This window comes from Scyliorhinus torazame, chromosome 17 (assembly GCF_047496885.1).
Source record: "Scyliorhinus torazame isolate Kashiwa2021f chromosome 17, sScyTor2.1, whole genome shotgun sequence".
Taxonomy (NCBI): domain Eukaryota; kingdom Metazoa; phylum Chordata; class Chondrichthyes; order Carcharhiniformes; family Scyliorhinidae; genus Scyliorhinus; species Scyliorhinus torazame.
In genome coordinates, this window is record NC_092723.1 from 87,669,305 (window position 1) to 87,691,629 (window position 22,325).

The 22,325-nt window shown below is 51.4% G+C and overlaps 1 protein-coding gene across 2 annotated transcripts in view; it reads left to right on the forward strand.

The window, feature by feature from the left end:
- The window catches only part of LOC140393990 (potassium voltage-gated channel subfamily A member 2-like), a 138,469-nt gene that overhangs the window by 100,335 nt on the left and 15,809 nt on the right, over positions 1-22,325 (forward strand). The window contains exon 2 of one of the 2 annotated variants that reach the window (XM_072480717.1): positions 17,941-18,051. The exons of the other annotated variant lie outside the window; for it this stretch is intronic. The gene's annotated coding sequence lies outside the window, so the exon portion shown is untranslated. The remainder of the gene's footprint in view (positions 1-17,940; positions 18,052-22,325) is intronic. 2 annotated transcript variants of the gene reach the window in all.

Below are 22,325 nucleotides of genomic sequence, written 5' to 3' on the forward strand. Positions count from 1 at the left end.
ACACCCACACCCTGAGCAAACCCACCCTACACCCACACCCTGAGCAAACGCACTGTACACCCCCACCCTGAGCAAAGCCTCCCCCATCCTGAGCAAACCCACCCCCACCCTGAGCAAACCCACCCGACACCCCCACCCTGAGCAAACCCACCCCCTCCCTGAGCGAACCCACCCGACACCCCCACCCTGAGCAAACCCACCCTACACCCCCACCCTGAGCAAACCCACCCTACACCCCCACCCTGAGCAAATCCGCCCTAGACTCCACCCGGAGCAAATCTACCCTACACCCCCACCCTGAGCAAACCCACCGTACACCCCCACCCTGAGAAAACCCACCATATGCCCCCACCCTGCGAAAACCCACCCTACACCCCCACCCTGAGCAAATCCACCCTACACCCCTACCCTGAGCAAACCCACTGTACACCCCCACCCTGAGAAAACCCACCCTACACCCCCACCTTGAGCATACCCACCCTACACCCCCACCCTGAGCAAATCCACCTTACACCCCACCCTGAGCAAATCCACCCTACACCCCCACTCTACGCAAACCCACCCTCCACCCCCACCCTGAGCAAACCCACCCCCACCCTGAGCAAACAAACCCCACACCCCCACCCTGAGCAAACCCATCCTGCACCCCCACCCTGAGCAAATCCACCCTAGACCCCACCCTGAGCAAATCCACCCTCCACCTCAACCCTGAGCAAACCCATTCAACATGCCTATGCTGAGCAAACCCACCCTACACCCCCACCCTGAGCAGTCCCACCCTACACCCCCACCCTGAGCAAATCCACCCTTGACCCCACCCTGAGCAAACCCACCCTACACCCCCACCCTGAACAAATCCACCCTTGACCCCACCCTGAGCGAATCCACCCTACACCCCCACCCCGAGCAAACCCACCCTACACCCCACCCTGAGCAAATCCATCCTACACCCCCACCCCGAGCAAACCCACCCTACACCCCACCCTGAGCAAATCCATCCTACACCCCACCCTGAGCAAATCCACCCTCCACCCCCACTCTAAGCAAACCCACCCTCCACCCCCACCCTGAGCAAACTCACCCCCTCCCTGAGCGAACCCACCCGACACCCCCACCCTGAGCAAACCCATCCTACACACCCACCCTGAGCAAATCCATCCTAGACCCCACCCTGAGCAAATCCACGCTACACCCCCACCCTGAGCAAACCCACCGTACAACCCCACCCTGAGCAAACCCACCGTACACCCCCACCCTGAGAAAACCCACCCTATGCCCCCACCCTGAGAAAACCCACCCTACACCCCCACCCTGAGCAAATCCACCCTCCACCCCCACCCTGAGCAAACCCACCCCCTCCCTGAGCAAACCCACCCCACACTCCCACCCTGAGCAAACCCACCCTACACCCCCACCATGAGCAAATCCACCCTCCACCTCAACCCTGAGCAAACCCACCCCCTACCTGAGCAAACCCACCCCACACAACCACACTGAGCAAACCCACCCTACACCCCCACCCTGAGCAAATCCACCCATACCCCACCCTGAGCAAATCCACTCTACACACCCACCCTGAACAGACGCACCCTACACCCACACCCTACACACACACTCTGAGCAAACGAACCATACACCCCCATCCTGAGCAAACCCACCCCCACCCCGAGCAAACGCACCCTACACCTCCACCCTGAGCAAACCCACTGTACACACCCACCCTGAACAAACCCACCCAGCACCCCCACCCTGAGCAAACCCACCGTACACCCCCACCCTGAGCAAACCCACCCTACACCCCCACCTTGAGTAAATCCACCCTATACCCCACCCTGAGCAAATCCACCCTACACCCCCACTCTAAGCAAACCCACCCTCCACCCCACCCTGAGCAAACCCACCACCTCCCTGAGCAAATCCACCCGACACCCCCACCCTGAGCAAACCCACCCTACACCCCCACCCTGAGCAAATCCACCCTACACCCCACCCTGAGCAAATCCACCCTACACCCCCACCCTGAGCAAATCCACCCTCAACCCCAACCCTCAGCAAACCCTCCCCCTCCCTGAGCAAACCCACCCGACACCCCTACGCTGAGCAAACCCACCCTACACCCCGACCCTGAACAGACCCACCCTACACCCACACCCTGAGCAAACCCACCCTACACACACACCCTGAGCAAACCCACCCTACACCCACACCTGAGCAAACCCACTCTACACCCCCACCCTGAGCAAAGCCACTCCCATCCTGAGCAAACCCACCCTCACCCTGAGCAAACCCACCCTACACCCCCACCCTGAACAAATCCACCCCCACCCTGAGCAAACCCACCCCTACCCTGAGCAAACCCCCCCTTCACCCCCACCCAGAGCAAACCCACCCTACTCCCCCACGCTGAGCAAATCCACCCTACACCCCCACCCTGAGCAAACCCACCCTACACCCCCACCCTCAGCAAACTCAACCTACACCCGCACCCTGAGCAAACCCACCCTACACCCCAAACCTGAGCAAACCCAGCCTACACCCCCATCCTGAACAGACCCACACTACTCCCCCACCCTGAGCAAATCCACCACCACCCTGAACAGACCCACACTACACCCCCACCCGAGCAAACCCACCCTACACCCCCACCCTGAACAACCCACCCTACACCTCCACCCCGAGCAAACCCACCACCTCCCTGAGCAAATCCACCCGACACCCCCACCCTGAGCAAACCCACCCTACACGCCCACCCTGAGCAAATCCACCCTACACCCCACCCTGAGCAAACCCACCCTACACCCCCACCCTGAGCAAATCCACCCTCAACCCCAACCCTCAGCAAACCCTCCCCCTCCCTGAGCAAACCCACCCGACACCCCTACGCTGAGCAAACCCACCCTACACCACCACCCTGAGCAAACCCACCGTACACCCCCACCCTGAGCAAACCCACCCCCACCCAGAGCAAACCCATCCTACACCCCCACCCTTATCAAACCCAACATACACCCCCACCCTGAGCAAACCCACCCTACACCCCGACCCTGAACAGACCCACCCTACACCCACACCCTGAGCAAACCCACACTACACCCACACCCTGAGCAAACACACCCGACACCCCTACCCAGAGCAAACCCATCCTACACCCCCACCCTTAGCAAACCCAACGTACACCCCCACCCTGAGCAAACCCACCCTACACCCCCAACCTGAACAGACCCACCCTACACCCACACCCTGAGCAAACCCACCCTACACCTACACCCTGAGCAAACCCACCCTACACCCACACCCTGGGCAAACCCACTGTACACCCCCACCCTGAGCAAAGCCACCCCCATCCTGAGCAAACCCACCCCCACCCTGAGCAAACCCACCCGACACCCCCACCCTGAGCAAACCCACCCTACACCCCCACCCTGAGCAAACCCACCCTACACACCCACCCTGAGCAAACCCACCCTAGACTCCACCCTGAGCAAATCTACCCTACACCCCCACCCTGAGCAAACCCACCGTACACCCCCACCCTGAGAAAACCCACCATACGCCCCCACCCTGAGCAAACCCACCCTACACCCCCACCCTGAGCAAATCCACCCTACACCCCTACCCTGAGCAAACCCACCGTACACCCCCACCCTGAGAAAACCCACCCTACACCCCCACCTTGAGCATACCCACCCTACACCCCCACCCTGAGCAAATCCACCTTACACCCCACCCTGAGCAAATCCACCCTACACCCCCACTCTACGCAAACCCACCCTCCACCCCCACCCTGAGCAAACCCACCCCCTCCCTGAGCAAACCAACCCCACCCCCCCACCCTGAGCAAACCCACCCTACACCCCCACCCTGAGCAAATCCACCCTAGACCCCACCCTGAGCAAATCCACCTTCCACCTCAACCCTGAGCAAACCCATCCGACATGTCTATGCTGAGCAAACCCACCCTACACCCCCACCCTGAAGAGTCCCACCCTACACCCCCACCCTGAGCAAATCCACCCTTGACCCCACCCTGAGCAAACACACCCTACACCCCCACCCTGAGCAAATCCACCCTAGACCCCACCCTGAGCGAATCCTCCCTACAGCCCCACCCTGAGAAACCCACCATACACCCCCACCCTGAGAAAACCCACACTACGCCCCCACTCTGAGCAAACCCACCCTACACCCCACCCTGAGCAAATCCACCCTACACCCCACCCTGACCAAATCCACCCTACACCCCCACTCGAAGCAAACCCACCCTCCACCCCCACCCTGAGCAAACTCACCCCCTCCAAGAGCGAACCCACCCGACACCCCCACCCTGAGCAAACCCATCCTACACACCCACCCTGAGCAAATCCATCCTAGACCCCACCCTGAGCAAATCCACACTACACCCCCACCCTGAGCAAACCCACCGTACACCCCCACCCTGAGCAAACCCACCGTACACCCCCACCCTGAGAAAACCCACCCTATGCCCCCACCCTGAGAAAACCCACCCTACACCCCCACCCTGAGCAAATCCACCCTCCACCCCCACCCTGAGCAAACCCACCCCCTCCCTGAACAAACCCACCCCACACTCCCACCCTGAGCAAACCCACCCTACACCCCCACCATGAGCAAATCCACCCTAGACCCCACCCTGAGCCAATCCACCCTACACCCCCACCCTGAGCAAATCCACCCTCCACCTCAACCCTGAGCAAACCCACCCCCTACCTGAGCAAACCCACCCCACACACCCACCCTGAGCAAACCCACCCTACACCCCCACCCTGAGCAAATCCACCCTAGACCCCACACTGAGCAAACCCACCCTACACCCCCACCCTGAGCAAATTCACTCTCCACCTCAACCCTGAGCAAACCCACCCCCTCCCTGAGCAAACCCACCCGACACCCCAACCCTGAGCAAACCCACCCTACACCCCCACCTGAACAAACCCACCCTACACCCCCACCCTGAGCAAATCCACCCTCCACCTCAACCCTGAGCAAACCCACCCCCACCCTGAGCAAACCCACCCCACACACCCACCCTGAGCAAACCCACCCTACACCCCCACCCTGAGCAAATCCACCCTAGACCCCACCCTGAGCCAATCCACCCTACACCCCCACCCTGAGCAAATCCACCCGACACCCCCACCCTGAGCAAACCCACTCTACACCCCCACCCTGAGCAAACCCTCCCTACACCCCCACCCCGAGAAAGCCCACCCTACACCCCCACCCTGAGAAAACCCACCCTACACCCCCACCCTGAGCAAACCCACACTACACACTCACCCTGAACAGACGCACCCTACACCCACACCCTACACACACACTCTGAGCAAACGAACCATACACCCCCATCCTGAGCAAACCCACCCCCACCCCGAGCAAACGCACCCTACACCTCCACCCTGAGCAAACCCACTGTACACACCCACCCTGAACAAACCCACCCAGCACCCCCACCCTGAGCAAATCCACCCGACACCCCCACCCTGAGCAAACCCACCCTACACCCCCACCCTGAGCAAATCCACCCTACACCCCACCCTGAGCAAATCCACCCTACACCCCCACCCTGAGCAAATCCACCCTCAACCCCAACCCTCAGCAAACCCTCCCCCTCCCTGAGCAAACCCACCCGACACCCCTACGCTGAGCAAACCCACCCTACACCCCGACCCTGAACAGACCCACCCTACACCCACACCCTGAGCAAACCCACCCTACACACACACCCTGAGCAAACCCACCCTACACCCACACCTGAGCAAACCCACTCTACACCCCCACCCTGAGCAAAGCCGCTCCCATCCTGAGCAAACCCACCCTCACCCTGAGCAAACCCACCCTACACCCCCACCCTGAACAAATCCACCCCCACCCTGAGCAAACCCACCCCTACCCTGAGCAAACCCCCCCTTCACCCCCACCCAGAGCAAACCCACCCTACTCCCCCACGCTGAGCAAATCCACCCTACACCCCCACCCTGAGCAAACCCACCCTACACCCCCACCCTGAGCAAACTCACCCTACACCCGCACCCTGAGCAAACCCACCCTACACCCCAAACCTGAGCAAACCCAGCCTACACCCCCATCCTGAACAGACCCACACTACTCCCCCACCCTGAGCAAATCCACCACCACCCTGAACAGACCCACACTACACCCCCACCCGAGCAAACCCACCCTACACCCCCACCCTGAACAAACCCACCCTACACCTCCACCCCGAGCAAACCCACCCTATACCCCCACCCTCAGCAAACCCACCCTATACCCCCACCCTCAGCAAACCCACCCTACACCCCCAACCTGAGCAAACCCACCCTACACCCCCACCCTGAGTAGATAGTCAACATCTTTTCCCAAAGGTAGGGGAGTCTAAAACTAGAAGGCATAGGTTTAAGGTGAGAGGGGAGAGATTCAGAAGGGCCCAGAGGGGCAATTTCTTCACTCAGAGGGTAGTGAGTGTCTGGAATGTGCTGCCAGAGGTAGTAGTAGAGGCGGGTACAATTGTGTCTTTTAAAAAACATTTAGATAGTTACATGGGTAAGATGGGTAGAGGGTTATGGGCAAAGTGCGGGCAACTGGGACTAGCTTAATGGTAAAAACTGCGCGGCATGGACTGGTTGGGCCGAAGGGCCTGTTTCCATGCTGTAAGCTTCTATGATTCTTCTATGAAATCCACCCTACACCCCCACCCTGAGCAAACACAGCCTACACCCCCACCCTGAGCAAACCCACCCTACACCCCCACCCTGAACAGTCCCACCCTACACCCCCACCCTGAAGTTATCCACCCTACACCCCCCCTGATCAAACCCACCCTACACCCCCACCCTGAGCAGACCCCCCAACACCCCTAGGATGAGCAAACACACCCGACACCCCCACCCAGAGCAAACCCATCCTACACCCCCACCCTTAGCAAACCCAACGTACACCCCCACCCTGAGCAAACCCACCCTACACCCCCACCCTGAACAGACCCACCCTACACCCACACCCTGAGCAAACCCACCCTACACCCACACCCTGAGCAAACCCACCCTACACCCACACCCTGAGCAAACCCACCCTACACCCACACCCTGAGCAAACCCACTCTACACCCCCACCCTGAGCAAAGCCACCCCCATCCTGAGCAAACCCACCCCCACCCTGAGCAAACCCACCCCCACCCTGAGCAAACCCACCCCCACCCTGAGCAAACCCACCCCTACCCTGAGCAAACCCCCCCTACACCCACCCCCCAGAGCAAACCCACCCTCCACCCCCACGTTGAGCAAATCCACCCGACACCCCCACCCTGAGCAAACTCACCCGACGCCCCCACCCTGAGCAAATCCATCCTACACCCCACCCTCAGCAAACCCACCCTACACCCCCACCCTGAGCAAATCTACCCTAGACCCCACGCTGAGCAAATCCACCCTACACCCCCACCCTGAGCAAACCCACTGTACTCCCCCATCCTGAACAAACCCACCCTATCACCCCACCCTGAGCAAATCCACCCTACACCCCCACTCTAAGCAAACCCACCCTCCACCCCCACCCTGAGCAAACCCACCCCCTCCCTGAGCGAACCCACCCGACAACCCCACCCTGAGCAAACCCACCCTACACCCCCACCCTGAGAAAAACCACCCTAGACCCCACCCTGAGCAAATCCACCCTACACCCCCACCCTGAGCAAATCCACCCTCCACCTCAACCCTGAGCAAACCCACCCCCACCCTGAGCAAACCCACCCTACACCCCCACCCTGAGCAAACCCACCCTACACCCCACCCTGAGAAAACCCACCCTACACCCCCACCCTGAGAAAACCAAGCCTACACCTGCTGGGACCTGTTGCTAACGCAGCAATGTAGAAAATAGGAGAAGAAATCCATTTGGCCCTTTGAGCTTGACTCTCCAATCAAGTAGATCATGGCTGATCTTCTATCTCAACACCATTTCCGCACGATCCCCATATCCCTTAATATCTACATTATCCAGAAATCTATCCATGTTTGTCTGGAATATACTCAGTGACAGTCTGCACAGCTGTAATCTTGCACTTTCACAGACTTCATTACAAACACAGAAGTATTTATTAATAATAAGAATTGTACAGCAGTACAGCAACAACTAGCTGCACCTAGCTCCCTACATGTCTCCTGCCTGAGAGATGTCTCCATCCCCGGGGTGATTACCCAATCTGCGTCCCAATTGGCCACTAAAGCCAGGTGATCCTTACTCCGCTGTGTTGCCCTTAAAGGGACAACCACCACAAATCATCACATCCCCCCCCTCCTGAATACAATCATCAACAACTAATTCACTCATTCCTAAATACTAACTAAATACTATGTATATGAGTTGTACAATTATAAATCCAGTCTTTGAGGGGTTTTCTGTTCCTTGTAATTCTGTTGCCTGAGATATTTCCACAGGATCAACATTAACATGAACTGCAGTAACGGGTACCCATTTTTGCACAGGACGTTCATCACTATTTGCTTCCACAGAGACATCAGTTATGTCGATAACAGGTCGATCAGGTACTTTGACATTCTGGATTCAAAAATATTTCTTGATGGCAACATGGGCGGAATGGTGGTGCAGTGAATAGCAGTGCTGCCTCACAGCACAGGGGACCTGGGTTCGATTCTGACCTCGGGTCACTGTCTGTGTGGAGTTTGCATGTTCTCCCCGTGTGTGCGTGGATTTCCTCCGGATGCGCTTGTTTCCTCCCACAGTCCAAATATGTGCAGGTTAGGTGGATTGGCCATGCTAAATTGCCCCTTCTGATGGAGTTTCAGGAATAGGGTGGGGCTTGGGCCAGGTAGGGTGGTCCTTTGATGGGTCGGTGCAGACTCAATAAGCCGAATGGCCCCCTTCTGCACTGTAGGGATTCTATTCTGTAATAAACACTGAATATTGGAGTTTCTCTTGACTCAAGTGGTCCACGTGTTTATGAAAGATCCGTCCCTCCACGTCCACTTGGTACAATGGTGATCCCATCTTCGAGATAATAACTTGATCCACTGCCAAATGTTATATTATCTACTTAATAAGGGTTTCTTTATTGTTGCAGTGGTGATGGTTCATTGATGAGATCTTGAGGCTTGTGTGTTTAAACATCAACACTTTTATTGGTAAGCTTTAACTATGTACAGTTCCAAATATAATCTTGTATCGAGCTGATACAGGCAGGCTTGCTGCTTACCGAGTTCTGTCCTAGACTGTTCTCTGACCATGTGACTACATACATCACTCCGTGCTTGACTATTAGTGCGACCATTTCAGCAATCTTCACCTGGCACGTAATCTCAGTTTCTTTCTCTGTCTGAGTTACTGATTCTGCGTCAATGTTAAAGTCTTTACCTCTTCAATTCATTAATGTTTTTACCTCTGCAACTCATTTCTCGTTGCCAAGCTTCCTTTCTTCAAGCTCTTATTCTCTTGATTTAATTCTTCACTGGACTTGTTCTTATTTGCTTGTTGCTTTTTCATGGGGTTCAGCGTATTCTACGCCGTCTCATAAATTTCTCCTTCTTCGAAACTTCATTTTGTAATTTGTTTTACAATTTCTTTATTCTCCAAGTTTGCTGTCAGTCATTTCACCTTGTTGTTTTAATGTCTTCTCTGGAGCTTTAATTCTTTTTGCTGATTCCTCTTTACGTTCAATAGTCTTTTGAAGTCTTTAATTTCTGCGTTTCTTCTGAGGGGAACCCATCATGTTCTTATGGGACATACACATTTCACAAATGGAAACTTCATTTCTCCTTGTCCTAACTTCAGCCAAACCCTTTTGGCTTCATTGTTGGTCAGGTCTGTCACTGATGAAGTGTTGACTTGTTTCCATCCATTCTGCAATTCTCTTGTTGTCTCCTTCTGGAGTCTTTCATTGCCTCCTCTTTGAGGTTCTTTTTGCCTATGAATCTTTTTTAAGAGTTGCCCTCTTTCTGGGGTCTGACTTTTGCCCTCTTTTGGGTCTTTTTCTTTTGCCTCCTTTCTGAGGTCTTTGTTGCAACTTCCTTGAGGTCTTCATTTCCTCCTTTGACATCTTCTGGTGTCTCTTCCTTGAGTCTTTGTTGCATATGGATCTTTTTGAGAGTTGCCCTCTGGGTCTTCTTCAATTTTCCTTCCTGTGTTTGCCACTTTAAGTGCATTGCCACTTTCACACTGTCATCATTTTTGTACTCAGCTGTCAGAGCTGTTGGCTTTCTCTGTTTTTCCCAGCTGTTTGGAGTTTGGGTGAAACCTGGCTGTTTTTTGAAATTTTAAACCTTCCACTTGTACTGATGGAGGATCTCCGCACGGATCTCCGCACGGATCTCCGCACGGATCTCCGCACGGATCTCCGCACGGATCTCCGCACGGATCTCCGCACGGATCTCCGCACGGATCTCCGCACGGATCTCCGCACGGATCTCTGCAGTCTTTTCTTCTTCTGGCTGTTTTGAGAATCTGTTTTCTCTTTCTTTTTTTTTGAAGGTGCTGGGTTTTTTGTGTCAATTTCACTTGGAGCCACAGCGTTTTCAAAGTCCAACTGGCCGTTATTTTCAACTTGTTAACTTGTCTTGTCTTTTAAACAGATTGAAAACTGAACTTCATTTTCTTGAAGTTCATGTTGCCACAGACCCGCCGCATGCTCTGCTCCGACACTGGGTGCCTGTCAGTCTCAGCTGCCTGGTTTCCCCAGCTTCAGAACACCTCGCTGCAGTTCACTTGGACCTTTTTTTTTAAAACTTAAAGCACTGCTTTCTGTGTGCCCTTATTTAAAACCAAGAAACTTTGCAGCAACTAATTTTTTAATCTTAAAGCCACAGCTCTTGCTTCATGGTCTTATTTTTTTCTTGATTTTTTTCTGTCTATAGGTTTGTAAATTTTTGACTATACCGGCCAATTCAGGTTTGTTCTGCGTTTGTCTGTCAGCCTCTGCAATGCGCTGAACCTCACGGACCGCCTCATCTCCAAGTCTACAATTAGTAGAGATAAGTATCTGTATTTTGCTCACCCTTCTTGTGGATTTTGACCCAGGGGTCTTTCCATGGTGTCTCTGTTGCTCACTGTCTTGGAACTGTGTGGGTGGGATTCTCCCCTACCCGGTGGGGTGGGCGGTCCCGGCACCGAGGAGTGGCGTGAACCACTCCGGCGTCGGGCCTCATGGAAGGTGCGGAATCCACCGCACCTTCAGGGGCTAGGCCGGCGCTGGTGGGCTTGGCACCACGCCAACCAGCGCCAAAGGGCTAGCCTACTGGCGCATGCGTTCATCTCCGCACCGGCCATGGCGGAGGTCCACAGCAGCTAGTGCGCAGGGAAAGATTGCCCCCATGGCACAGGCCCACCCATGGATCTGTGGGCCCCGATCACGGGCCAGGCCATCGTGGGGGCACCCCCCGGGGCCAGATCCCCCCGCGCCCACCCGAGGACCCCAGAGGCCACCCGCAGAGCCAGGTCCCGCCGGTAAGTAGCAGGTCTAATTTACGCCGGGGGGACCGGCCTAATATGGGCGGCCGCTCAGCCCATCGCTGGCCGGAGAATTGCCGGGGGGCCACTGCTAGCGGCCGCCGACTGGCGCGGCGTGATACCCGCCCCCACCAAGAACCTGGCGCCAGAGAATTTGGCAACCGGTGGGGACGGGATTCACGCCGCCCCCCACTGATTCTCCGGCCCGGCGGGTGGTCGGAGTACCCCGCCCTCTGCCTTTTCTGATTTCACATTACTCAGAGCCTGGCAATATCTCAATATCTCAAATGGGTCCAGGTGCCCAAAAAGAGGCGTTCTTGTGAGTATTTTATTTCAGTTTTCGATTAAAAAAGATACACAGGTGTTGGGCCAGAAACATTTAATCCTCCTTGCCAGATGTAATAAGACCATAAGACCATAAGACATAGGAGCGGAAGTAAGGCTATTCGGCCCATCGAGTCCACTCCACCATTCAATCATGGCTGATTTCAACTCCATTTACCGCTCTCTCCATAGCCCTTAATTCCTCGAGAAATCAAGAATTTCTTTGGGGCATCTTGACAAATACATGAATAGGATGGGAATAGAGGGATACGGATCCAGGAAGTGTAGAAGATTGTAGTTTAGTCGGGCAGCATGGTCGGCACGGGCTTGGAGGGCCGAAGAGCCTGTTCCTGTGCTGTACATTTCTTTGTTCTTTGTTATCAACTTCTGTCTTAAAGACACTCAACGTCTCGGCCTCCACCGCTCTCTGTGGCAATGAATTCCACAGACCCACCACTCTCTGGCTGAAGAAATTTCTCCTCATCTCTGTTCTAAAGTGACTCCCTTTTATTCTAAGGCTGTGCCCCTGGGTCCTAGTCTCCCCTGCTAATGGAAACAACTTCCCTACGTCCACCCTATCTAAGCCATTCATTACTTGTAAGTTTCTATTAGATCTCCCCTCAACCTCCTAAGCTCCAATGAATATAATCCCAGGATCCTCAGACGTTCATCGTATGTTAGGCCTACCATTCCTGGGATCATCCGTGTGAATCTCCGCTGGACCCGCTCCAGTGCCAGTATGTCCTTCCTGAGGTGTGGGGCCCAAAATTGCTCACAGTATTCTAAATGGGGCCTAACTAATGCTTTATAAAGCTTCAGAAGTACATCCCTGCTTTTATATTCCAAGCCTCTTGAGATAAATGACAACATTGCATTTGCTTTCTTAATTACGGACTCAACCTGCAAGTTTACCTTCAGAGAATCCTGGACTAGGACTCCCAAGTCCCTTTGCACTTCAGCATTATGAATTTTGTCACCGTTTAGAAAATAGTCCATGCCTCTATTCTTTTTTCCAAAGTGCAAGACCTCGCACTTGCCCACATTGAATTTCATCAGCCATTTCTTGGACCACTCTCCTAAACTGTCTAAATCTTTTTGCAGCCTCCCCACCACCTCCATACTCCCTGCCCCTCCACCTATCTTTGTATCATCGGCAAACTTAGCCAGAATGCCCCCAGTCCCGTCATCTAGATCGTTAATATATAAAGAGAACAGCTGTGGCCCCAACACTGAACCCTGCGGGACACCACTCGTCACCGGTTGCCATTCCGAAAAAGAACCTTTTATCCCAACTCTCTGCCTTCTGCCTGACAGCCAATCGTCAATCCATGTTAGTACCTTGCCTCGAATACCATGGGCCCTTATTTTTCTCAGCAGTCTCCCGTGAGGCACCTTATCAAAGGCCTTTTGGAAGTCAAGATAGATAACATCCATTGGATCTCCTTGGTCTAACCTATTTGTTATCTCTTCAAAGAACTCTAACAGTTTGTCAGGCATGACCTCCCCTTACTAAATCCATGCTGACTTGTCCTAATCCGACCCTGCACTTCCAAGAATTTAGAAATCTCATCCTTAACAATGGATTCTAGAATCTTGCCAACAACCACCATTATTAGGCTAATTGGCCTATAATTTTCCATCTTTTCCCTTGTTCCCTTCTTGAACAGGGGGGTTACAACGGCGATTTTCCAATCCTCTGGGACTTTCCCTGACTCCAGTGACTTTTGAAAGATCATAACTAACGCCTCCACTATTTCTTCAGCTATCTCCTTTAGAACTCTAGGATGTAGCCCATCTGGGCCCGGAGATTTATCAATTTTTAGACCTCTTAGTTTCTCTAGCACTTTCTCCTTTGTGATGGCTACCATATTCAACTCTGCCCCTTGACTCTCCTGAATTGTTGGGATATTACTCATGTCTTCTACTGTGAAGACTGACGCAAAGTACTTATTTAGTTCCTCAGCTATTTCCTTGTCTCCCATTACTAGATTACCAGCGTCATTTTGGAGCGGCCCAATGTCTACTTTTGCCTCCTGTTTGTTTTTAATGTATTTAAAGAAACTTTTGCTATCATTCCTAATGTTACTGGCTAGCCTACCTTCATAATTGATCCTCTCTTTCCTTATTTCTCTTTGTTATCCTCTGTTTGTTTTAGTAGCCTTCCCAATCTTCTGACCTCCCACTACTCTTTGCCACATTATAGGCTTTCTCTTTTGCTTTGATGCATTCCCTAACTTCCTTTGTCAGCCATGGCTGCCTAATCCCCCCTCTGATAACCTTTCTTTTCTTTGGGATGAACCTCTGTACTGTGTCCTCAATTACTCCCAGAAACTCCTGCCATTGCTGTTCTACTGTCTTTCCCACTAGGCTCTGCTCCCAGTCGATTTTCGTCATGATGAATTTTCACAGACTTCAGTTGAAACACAAAATTATTTATTAACAAGAAGAATTGTACAACAGCGCAGCAGCAACGCGCTGCACCTAGTCCCCTTCAATTCTTCTGCCAAAGAGAGCACTCCACCCCTAGGGTGGTTACCCACTCTGCATCCCAATTGGTCACCAAGACAGGTGATCCTTACTCTACTGTGTTGCCCTGAAAGGTACAATCACCACAAATCACCTCAGCAGCCCTCTGGGGTAGAGAATTCCAAAGATTCACCGCACTCTAAGTGAAGCACCTGGGGAGGACCGTCATCTTAACAGACTGCACCCTACCAGCCAGGGAGAGTGGCAACACGTCCCACCTCCTGAAGTCACCACCTCACCTTGGTTTTAAAATGTCTACTTCTTATTCGGAGTCTGTGTCCCTTGGTGCTAAACATCACACTCCATCCCCAACCAGGGAAAACATCCTTCCTGTATCTACCCTGTTACTCCTTGTACATAGAACATAGAACATAGAAGTACAGCACAGTACAGGCTCTTCAGCCCACGATGTTGTGCCGACCACTTACCCTAATCAAAGATCAACCTAACCTACACCCCTTCAATTTACTGCTGTCCATGTGCCTGTCCGAAAGTCACTTAAATGTCCCTAATGAATCTGACTCCACCACGTCCGCTGGCAGTGCATTCCACGCACCCACCACTCTCTGTGTAAAGAACCTACCTCTGACATCTCCCCTATACCTTCCTCCAATCACCTTAAAATTATGTCCCTTCGTGACATCCATTTCCGCCCTGGGGAAAAGTCTCTGGCTATCCACTCTATCCATGCCTCTCATCACCTTGTACACCTCTATCAAGTCACCTCTCTGCCTTCTTCGCTCCAGTGAGAAAAGCCCTTCCTCAACCTTTCTTCATAAGACATGCCCTCCATACCAGGCAGCATCCTGGTAAATCTCCTCTGCACCCTCTCCAAAGCATCCACATCCTTCCTATAATGAGGCGACCAGAACTGGACACAATATTCCAAGTGTGGTCTAACCAGGGTTTCATAAAGCTGCAGCAAAACCTTGCGGCTCTTAAACTCAATCCCCCTGTTAATGAAAGCCAACACACATACGCCTTCTTAACAACCTTATCAACCTGGGTGGCAACTTTGAGGGATCTATGGGCGGGATTCTGCGCCGGCGTGATTCTCAGTTTTGCCAGCGCCCGGGGGTTTCCCGATGGTGTGGGGCTGCCCCACAATGGGAAACCCCATTGACCGGCCGGAGTAATGGAGAGTCCCGCCGGCGGGTTGGGGAAGAAATGTGGCATAGCGGGGTGGAGAATCCTGCCCTATGTATGTGGACCCCAAGATCCCTCTGTTCCTCCACACTTCCAAGAATCCTGCCTTTTACCCTGTATTCAGCATTCAAATTTGACCTTTCAAAATGAATGACTTCACATTTATCTAGGTTGAACTCCATCTGCCACTTCTCAACCCAGCTCTGCATCCTGTCAATGTCCTGTTGTAACCTGCAACAGCCATCGACACTATCTGCAACTCCCCCAACCTTTGTGTCATCGGCAAACTTACTAACCCACCCTTCCACTTCCTCATCCAAGTCATTTATAAAAATCACAAAGGGCAGAGGTCCCAGAACAGATCCTTGCGGGACACCACTGGTCACTGACCTCCAGACGGAATACTTTCCATCCACTACCACTCGCTGTCTTCTTTCAGCCAGCCAATTCTGTATCCAGACGGCCAAATTTCCCTGTATCCCATGCTCCCTGACCTTCTGAATGAGCCTACCATGGGGAACGTTATCAAATGCCTTACTGAAATCCATATACACCACATCCACTGCCCGACTTTCATCAATGTGTCTCGTCACATCCTCAAAGAATTCAATGAGGCTTGTGAGGCATGACCTGCCCCTCACAAAGCCATGCTGACTATCTTTAATCAAACTATGTTTTTCTAAATAATCATAAATCCTATCTCTCAGAATCGTTTCCAATATTTTGCTCACCACAGACGTAAGACTGCCTGTAATTGACTAACTGTCTGTAATTCCCAGGGATTTCCCTATTCCCTTTCTTGAACAGGGGAACAACATTCACCTCCCTCCAATCATCCGGTACTACTCCAGTGGAGAGTGAGGATGCAAAGATCATTGCCAATGGCGCAGCAATCTCCTCCCTCACTTCCCGTAGTCACCTTGGGTATATCCCATCAGGCCCAAGGGACTTATCTATCCTGATGCTTTTCAAAATGTCCAGCACATGCTCCTTCTTAATATCAACCTGTTCGAGCCTATTACCCTGGTTCACGCTGTTCTCACAAGCAACAAGATCCTTCTCTCTAGTGAATACTGAAGCAAAATATTCATTTAGGGCCTCCCCCATCTCCTCAGACTCTAGGCACAAGTTCCCTCCACTATCCCTGATCAGCCCTAGTCTCACTCTGCTCATCCTCTTATTTCTCACATAAGTGTAGAATGCCTTGGGGTTTTTAATCCTTCCCGCAAGGCTTTTTCATGCCCCCTTCTAGCTCTCCAAAGACCATTGTTCAGTTTCTTCCTGGCTACCTTGTAACCCTCTCGAGCCGTGCCAGATCCTTGCTTCCTCAACCTTACGTAAGCTTCCTTCTTCCTCTTGACTAGAAGCTTCACTTCTCTTGTCATCCAAAATTCCTTTACCTTACCATTCCTTCCTTGTCTCAGTGGGACAAAACTATCCAGCACTCGCAGCAAGTGCTCCTTAAACAACCCCCATATTACTGTTGTGCATTTCCCTGAGAACATCTGTACCCAATTTATGATCCTCAGCTCCCATCTAATAGCAGTATAATTTCCACTCTGCCAATTAAATACCTTCCCATACTGTCTGTGCCTATCCCTTTCCATGACTATGGTAGAAGTCAAGGAGTTGTGGTCACTGTCACCGAAATGCTCTCCCACCTGGCCTGGTTTGTTGCCAAGCACCAAATCCAATATGGCCTCCCCCCTACATACTGAGTCAGGAATCCTTTCTACACACACCTGACAAAATCTGCTCCATCTAAACCATTTGCAGTAAGGAGGTTCCAGTCAATATTAGGGAAGTTGAAGTCACCCATGACAACAACTCTGTTACTTTTGCATGTTGCCAAGATCTGCCGTCCAATCTGTTCCTCCATCTCTTTGTTGCTACTGGGGTGTCTATGGAAAACTCCCAATAAAGTGACTGCTCCTTTCGTGTTTCTGACTTCCACCCATACTGACTTAGTAGACAACCCCTCCTCGACTACCTCCTTTTCTGCAGCTGTGATGCACTCCCTAATTAACAGTGCCACTCCCCCTCCTCTTTTACCTCCCTCCCTATTCTTCTTAAAACATCTAAACCCTGGAACATCAAACACTATTCCTGCCCCTGGGAAATCCATGTCTCTGTAATTGCCACAACACCGTAGTTCCAAGTACTGATCCATGCTCTAAGTTCATCTCCCTTATTCCTGACACTCCTTGCATTAAAACTGACACACTTTAACCCATCCCACTGAGTGCAACTTTGCCCTATGAACTGTCTATCCTTCCTCACAGACTCGCTGCATACTATTTCTGCCTGTTCAACAGCTACCCTATCCTCTGATCCATAGCTCTGGTTCCCATCCCCCTGCCAAACTAGTTTAAACCAAACTAGTTTGTAAGAATGTTATATGCTTCAATGAGATCACCTCTCATTCGTCATAACGCTAGAGAATACAGTTTCCTCAATCTCTCCTCACAGGACTGTCCTGCCATCCCAGGAATTATTCGAGTGAACCTTCGCTGCACCTCCCTCGATGGAAAGTATATCCTTCCTTAGATAAGGAGACCAAAATTGTATGCAATACTCCAGGTACAGTCTCTCCAAGCTCTATACAATTGCTAAGACCTCTTTACTCCAGTACTCAAATCCTCTTCACAAAAAGACCAACTTATCATTAAGTATTATCAGTGCACTTTGAAAATTAAAGTATGATTAGAACAAGTCAACTTGGTTTAATAAAAGGTACAAATGTATTAAAGTTTTTGGAGGATGACCTAGACAGGACACAACTAAAGCGTTTTTGGGATAATTTGAGGAGGACATCAACAGGTTAGTGGAACGGGCGGACAAGTGGCAGATGAAATTCAATGCGGAGAAATGTGAAGTGATTTATTTTGGTAGGAAAGACAATATGAAATAAAAGGTACAATTCTAAAAATGGTGAAGGAGCAGGGGGATCGGGTGTAGAGGATCATTGAATGTGGCAGGACAGGTTGAAAATGGTTAATAAAGCAGGCATTATCCTGGGCTTCATTAATAAAGGCAAGGAGGTACAAGAGCAAAGAGATTATGTTAGCCGGCATAAAAAACAGTTGGGCCAGAACTGTAGCATTGTGTTCAGTTCTGGGCACAACCCTATAGGGAGGATGTGAAGGCATGAAGAGTACAGAAAAGATTCACTGTGATGGTTCCGGGGTGAGAAACATCAGTTACGAAGATGGAGTGGAGAATTTTGGACTGTTTCCTTTGGAGAAGAGAAGTTTAAGAGAAGATTTAATAGAGATGTTTAAAATCATGAGGGGTCTGGACAGAGTAAATAGGGAGCAACTGTTCCCATTGGCTGAAGGATCAAGAACCAGGAAGCACAGATTTAAGGTAATTGGTAAAAGATGCAATGGAGACACGAAGAAAAACCTTCACACACAGTGAGTGGTTCGGGTCTGGAACAGATTGGGCGTGAATCCCACCCCGCCGGTCCGACGCTGGCTGCCGTATTCTCCGGCGCGGTTTTCGGACGGGGGTGAGGATCATGCCACGCCGGTCGAGGGCCGTTGGCAGCGGCCCCCCCCCCCCCCCCAGCAATTCTCCGGGCCCCGGTGGGCCAAGCGGCCGTTGGTTTCTGGCCAGTCCCGCCGGCGTGAAATGGAATAGGTCCCACACGGCGGGACCTAGCTGGTACGCTGGCTGGTGCGGTCCACGGGGGGGCGGCGAGAGTGTCCCCACGGTGGCCTGGACCGCAATCGGGGCCCACTGATCTGCAGGCGGGTCTGTGCCGTGGGGGCACTCCTTCCTTCCCCACCAGCCCCTCAAGGGCTCCGGCATGGCCGGCGCGAAGAAGACACCCCCCTGAGCTTGCGGCAGAATACGCCGGCCGGTCTGTGTATGCGCTAACTCCTCCGCCGCCGGCCTAGTGCGGAGAATTCCGCAACTTCCAGTCAGCCCGACGCCGGAGTGGTTCGCGCCGTTTTAATGCCAGTGGCGGACCAACGCGCCGATTCGGGAGAAACCCGCCTATTATTTCAAAAGGTAATTAGATAGTTATGAAAAGAAAAGATTTGCAGGGGGAAAGTTAGAGAGTGGCACCCAGTGAATTGTTCCTTCAAAGGGCTCCTTCAGGGTATCGGATGGGCTGAATGGCCTCCTTTTGTGCTGTAGCCATTCCATGATTCTATGTAACCAGTAGAATAGATTAATAGGAACCAGTAGATGTAGTATACTTGGATTTCCAAAAGGCATTTGATAAGGTACCTCCTTACCATTAGGGCAATATGGTAGCACAGTGGTTAGCACTGTTGCTTCCCAGTGTTATGGGCCAGGGTTTAGCGAACCCCAAAGTATATAATGGAGTTCACCTGACCAACAACTTTTAATAGATTGTGGTATGGGGAGCACACGGCCCACTCTACAGGTGTGGTACAGCAGAAATGGAAAAGTATTTTTTTAAGCAAAACAATGTTTATTCTATGTACTCAAGTTAACCTTTTTAAAACATACAGTGAACATCTTAGCAACCATCAATTCAAATACAACCTCCAAAGAATACAACACTACGTAATCCTTAAGCTGTCCTTTTAACACCCATAAGACTTAAAAAAGAACTTTTAACAGAAGCACATCAGGTTAAAGTCACTACTGAGAGCAGTTATTAATTTTAAATCACCAAAGGGTCGATTTACAGTTTATAGATTACAGAGAGAGACTAATACCCCTTCTGGCTGTGACTGGAGCTATCCAACTCTGAAAATGAAACTAAAAACTCACTCTATAGCAACCTGCTCAAAAACGAAAGTAAAGCAGACAGACAGCCCAGCTCCACCCAATCTCTGACATCACTGCAGTAGTAAACACCCATTTCTTAAAGGTACTCTCACTGCAGATATTTATATACATTCCCATTTATAAACACACATTTCTTGAAGGTACTCTCACATGACAACAGTCCCAGGTTCGATTCCTGGCTTGGGTCACTGTCTGTGCGGAGTCTACCCGTGTCTGCGTGGGTTTCCTCTGGGTGCTTCGGTTTCCTTCCACAGTCCAAAGATGTGCAGGTTAGGTGGATTGGCCATGCTACACATGGATAAGTGGATTGGTTAACAGACCAGAAACAGAGAATAGGGATAAATGGGGTATTTTCAAATTGGCAGGATGTTCATTAGTGATGTTCCACAGAGATCAATGCTAGAGCCTCAGTTATTTACAATCTATATTAATGACTTAGATAAAGAGACCAAAAGTGATTGATCTAAATTTTCTGAAGATACAAAGTTATATGGGAATGCGAGCTGTGAGGAGGCAAAGAGGCTGCACAGAGACATCAGTCGGCTAATTAAACAAGGTGGCAGATGGAGTTTAATGTGGGGCATCATGTGGGGGGATGTGAAGTTATTTACTTTGGTTTTAAAGATAGAAAAGGGCGGCAGAGTAGCACAGTGGTTAGCACTGCTGCCTTACAGCGCCAGGGACCCAGATTCAATTCTGGCCCTGGGTCACTGTCTGTGTGGAGTTTGTACGTTCTCCTCGTTTCTGCATGGGTTTCCTCCGGGTGCTCCGGTTTCCTCCCACAGTCCCAAGATGTGCAGGTTAGGTGGATTGGCTATGATAAATTGCCCATTAGCGTCCAAAAAAGTGCACGTTAGGTGGGGATATGGGGAGAGGGCCAGGGGGTGGACCTGGGGGGAGTGCTCTTTCAGAGGGTCGGTGCATACTCGATGGGCCGAATGACCTCCTTCTGCACTGTAGGGATTTGTAAAGATTTGTTGATATTCAGAGAGGTTTGTGTGTACCCATACAAGAACACAGTTCGTATGTAGGTACAGCAAACAATTAGGAAGGCAAATGCTGGCCTTTGTTGCAAATGGATTGGAGCACAGGAATAAAGTCTTGTTCCAGTTGTACTTTAGCTCAGTTGGCTGGATAGCTGGTTCTTGACACAGAGTGAAGCCAACAGCGGTGGGTTCAATTCCCCCACCGGCTGAGGTTATTGATGAAGGTTCTGCCTTCTCAAGTTTACCTTTCACCTGAGGTGTGGTGATCCTCAGGTTAACTCACCACCAGTCATCTCTCTGTCAAAGGGGAAAGCAGCCGATTGCTATCTGGAACTACGGCTACATACATACATGCACACAAACACATGTGCACATAAAATGTGCAATTTAGAAATATTGATTCCCTTAATGAGCTATTAACTTAGTGTGAAATGTTATTATGCAACTGGTTCAAAACCAAAAACACGCTTAAAGTATCTCATAAAAATGCACACCTGTATACATACCAGTGAAGACAAGTAACAAATTTAAGCAAGAACACTTCTCTGTTCTACTGACATTGAAGACGAAGAGTTAAATTGGATCCTCTCTCTATATGCAGACAATGGGTGGCGCTACAATTCAATCAAAGTCAGAATTCAGCAAAAGAAATACAGGGCTTTACTTTCACCCAGTATTTTTCATTTCGCTTTTCTCAACACAGAAGATGGCTGCATCTTAAATCAGCTCTTGTGATGGTTTCAATTTACCATTTTGTTTATTTTCCTTTTTAAACTGTCAGCTCAGTGGCTCATTTTATCATCAGCCCATTGTATCTCTCTCTCCCCCCCCCCCCCCCCCCGCCCCCCCAACCTCACCCCCCAGCCACTGCCTCACAAAGCTGTTGCTCTGCTCTCTGCCCAGGTACAGCTCAAAGCGCAGACTCACACTGCACCACTTGACATAACTCAGAGATTTCCAACGCACAAATCTCCATACTGTTTAAAATCAGGTCACGCACCCCAAACAACACCTCCTCTTATCCAACTTAAATTTAGCCAGGATAATCTGGCTCTGGACTCATACAACTGCTTTCTCGTTCGAGTCCCTCAAGACTTT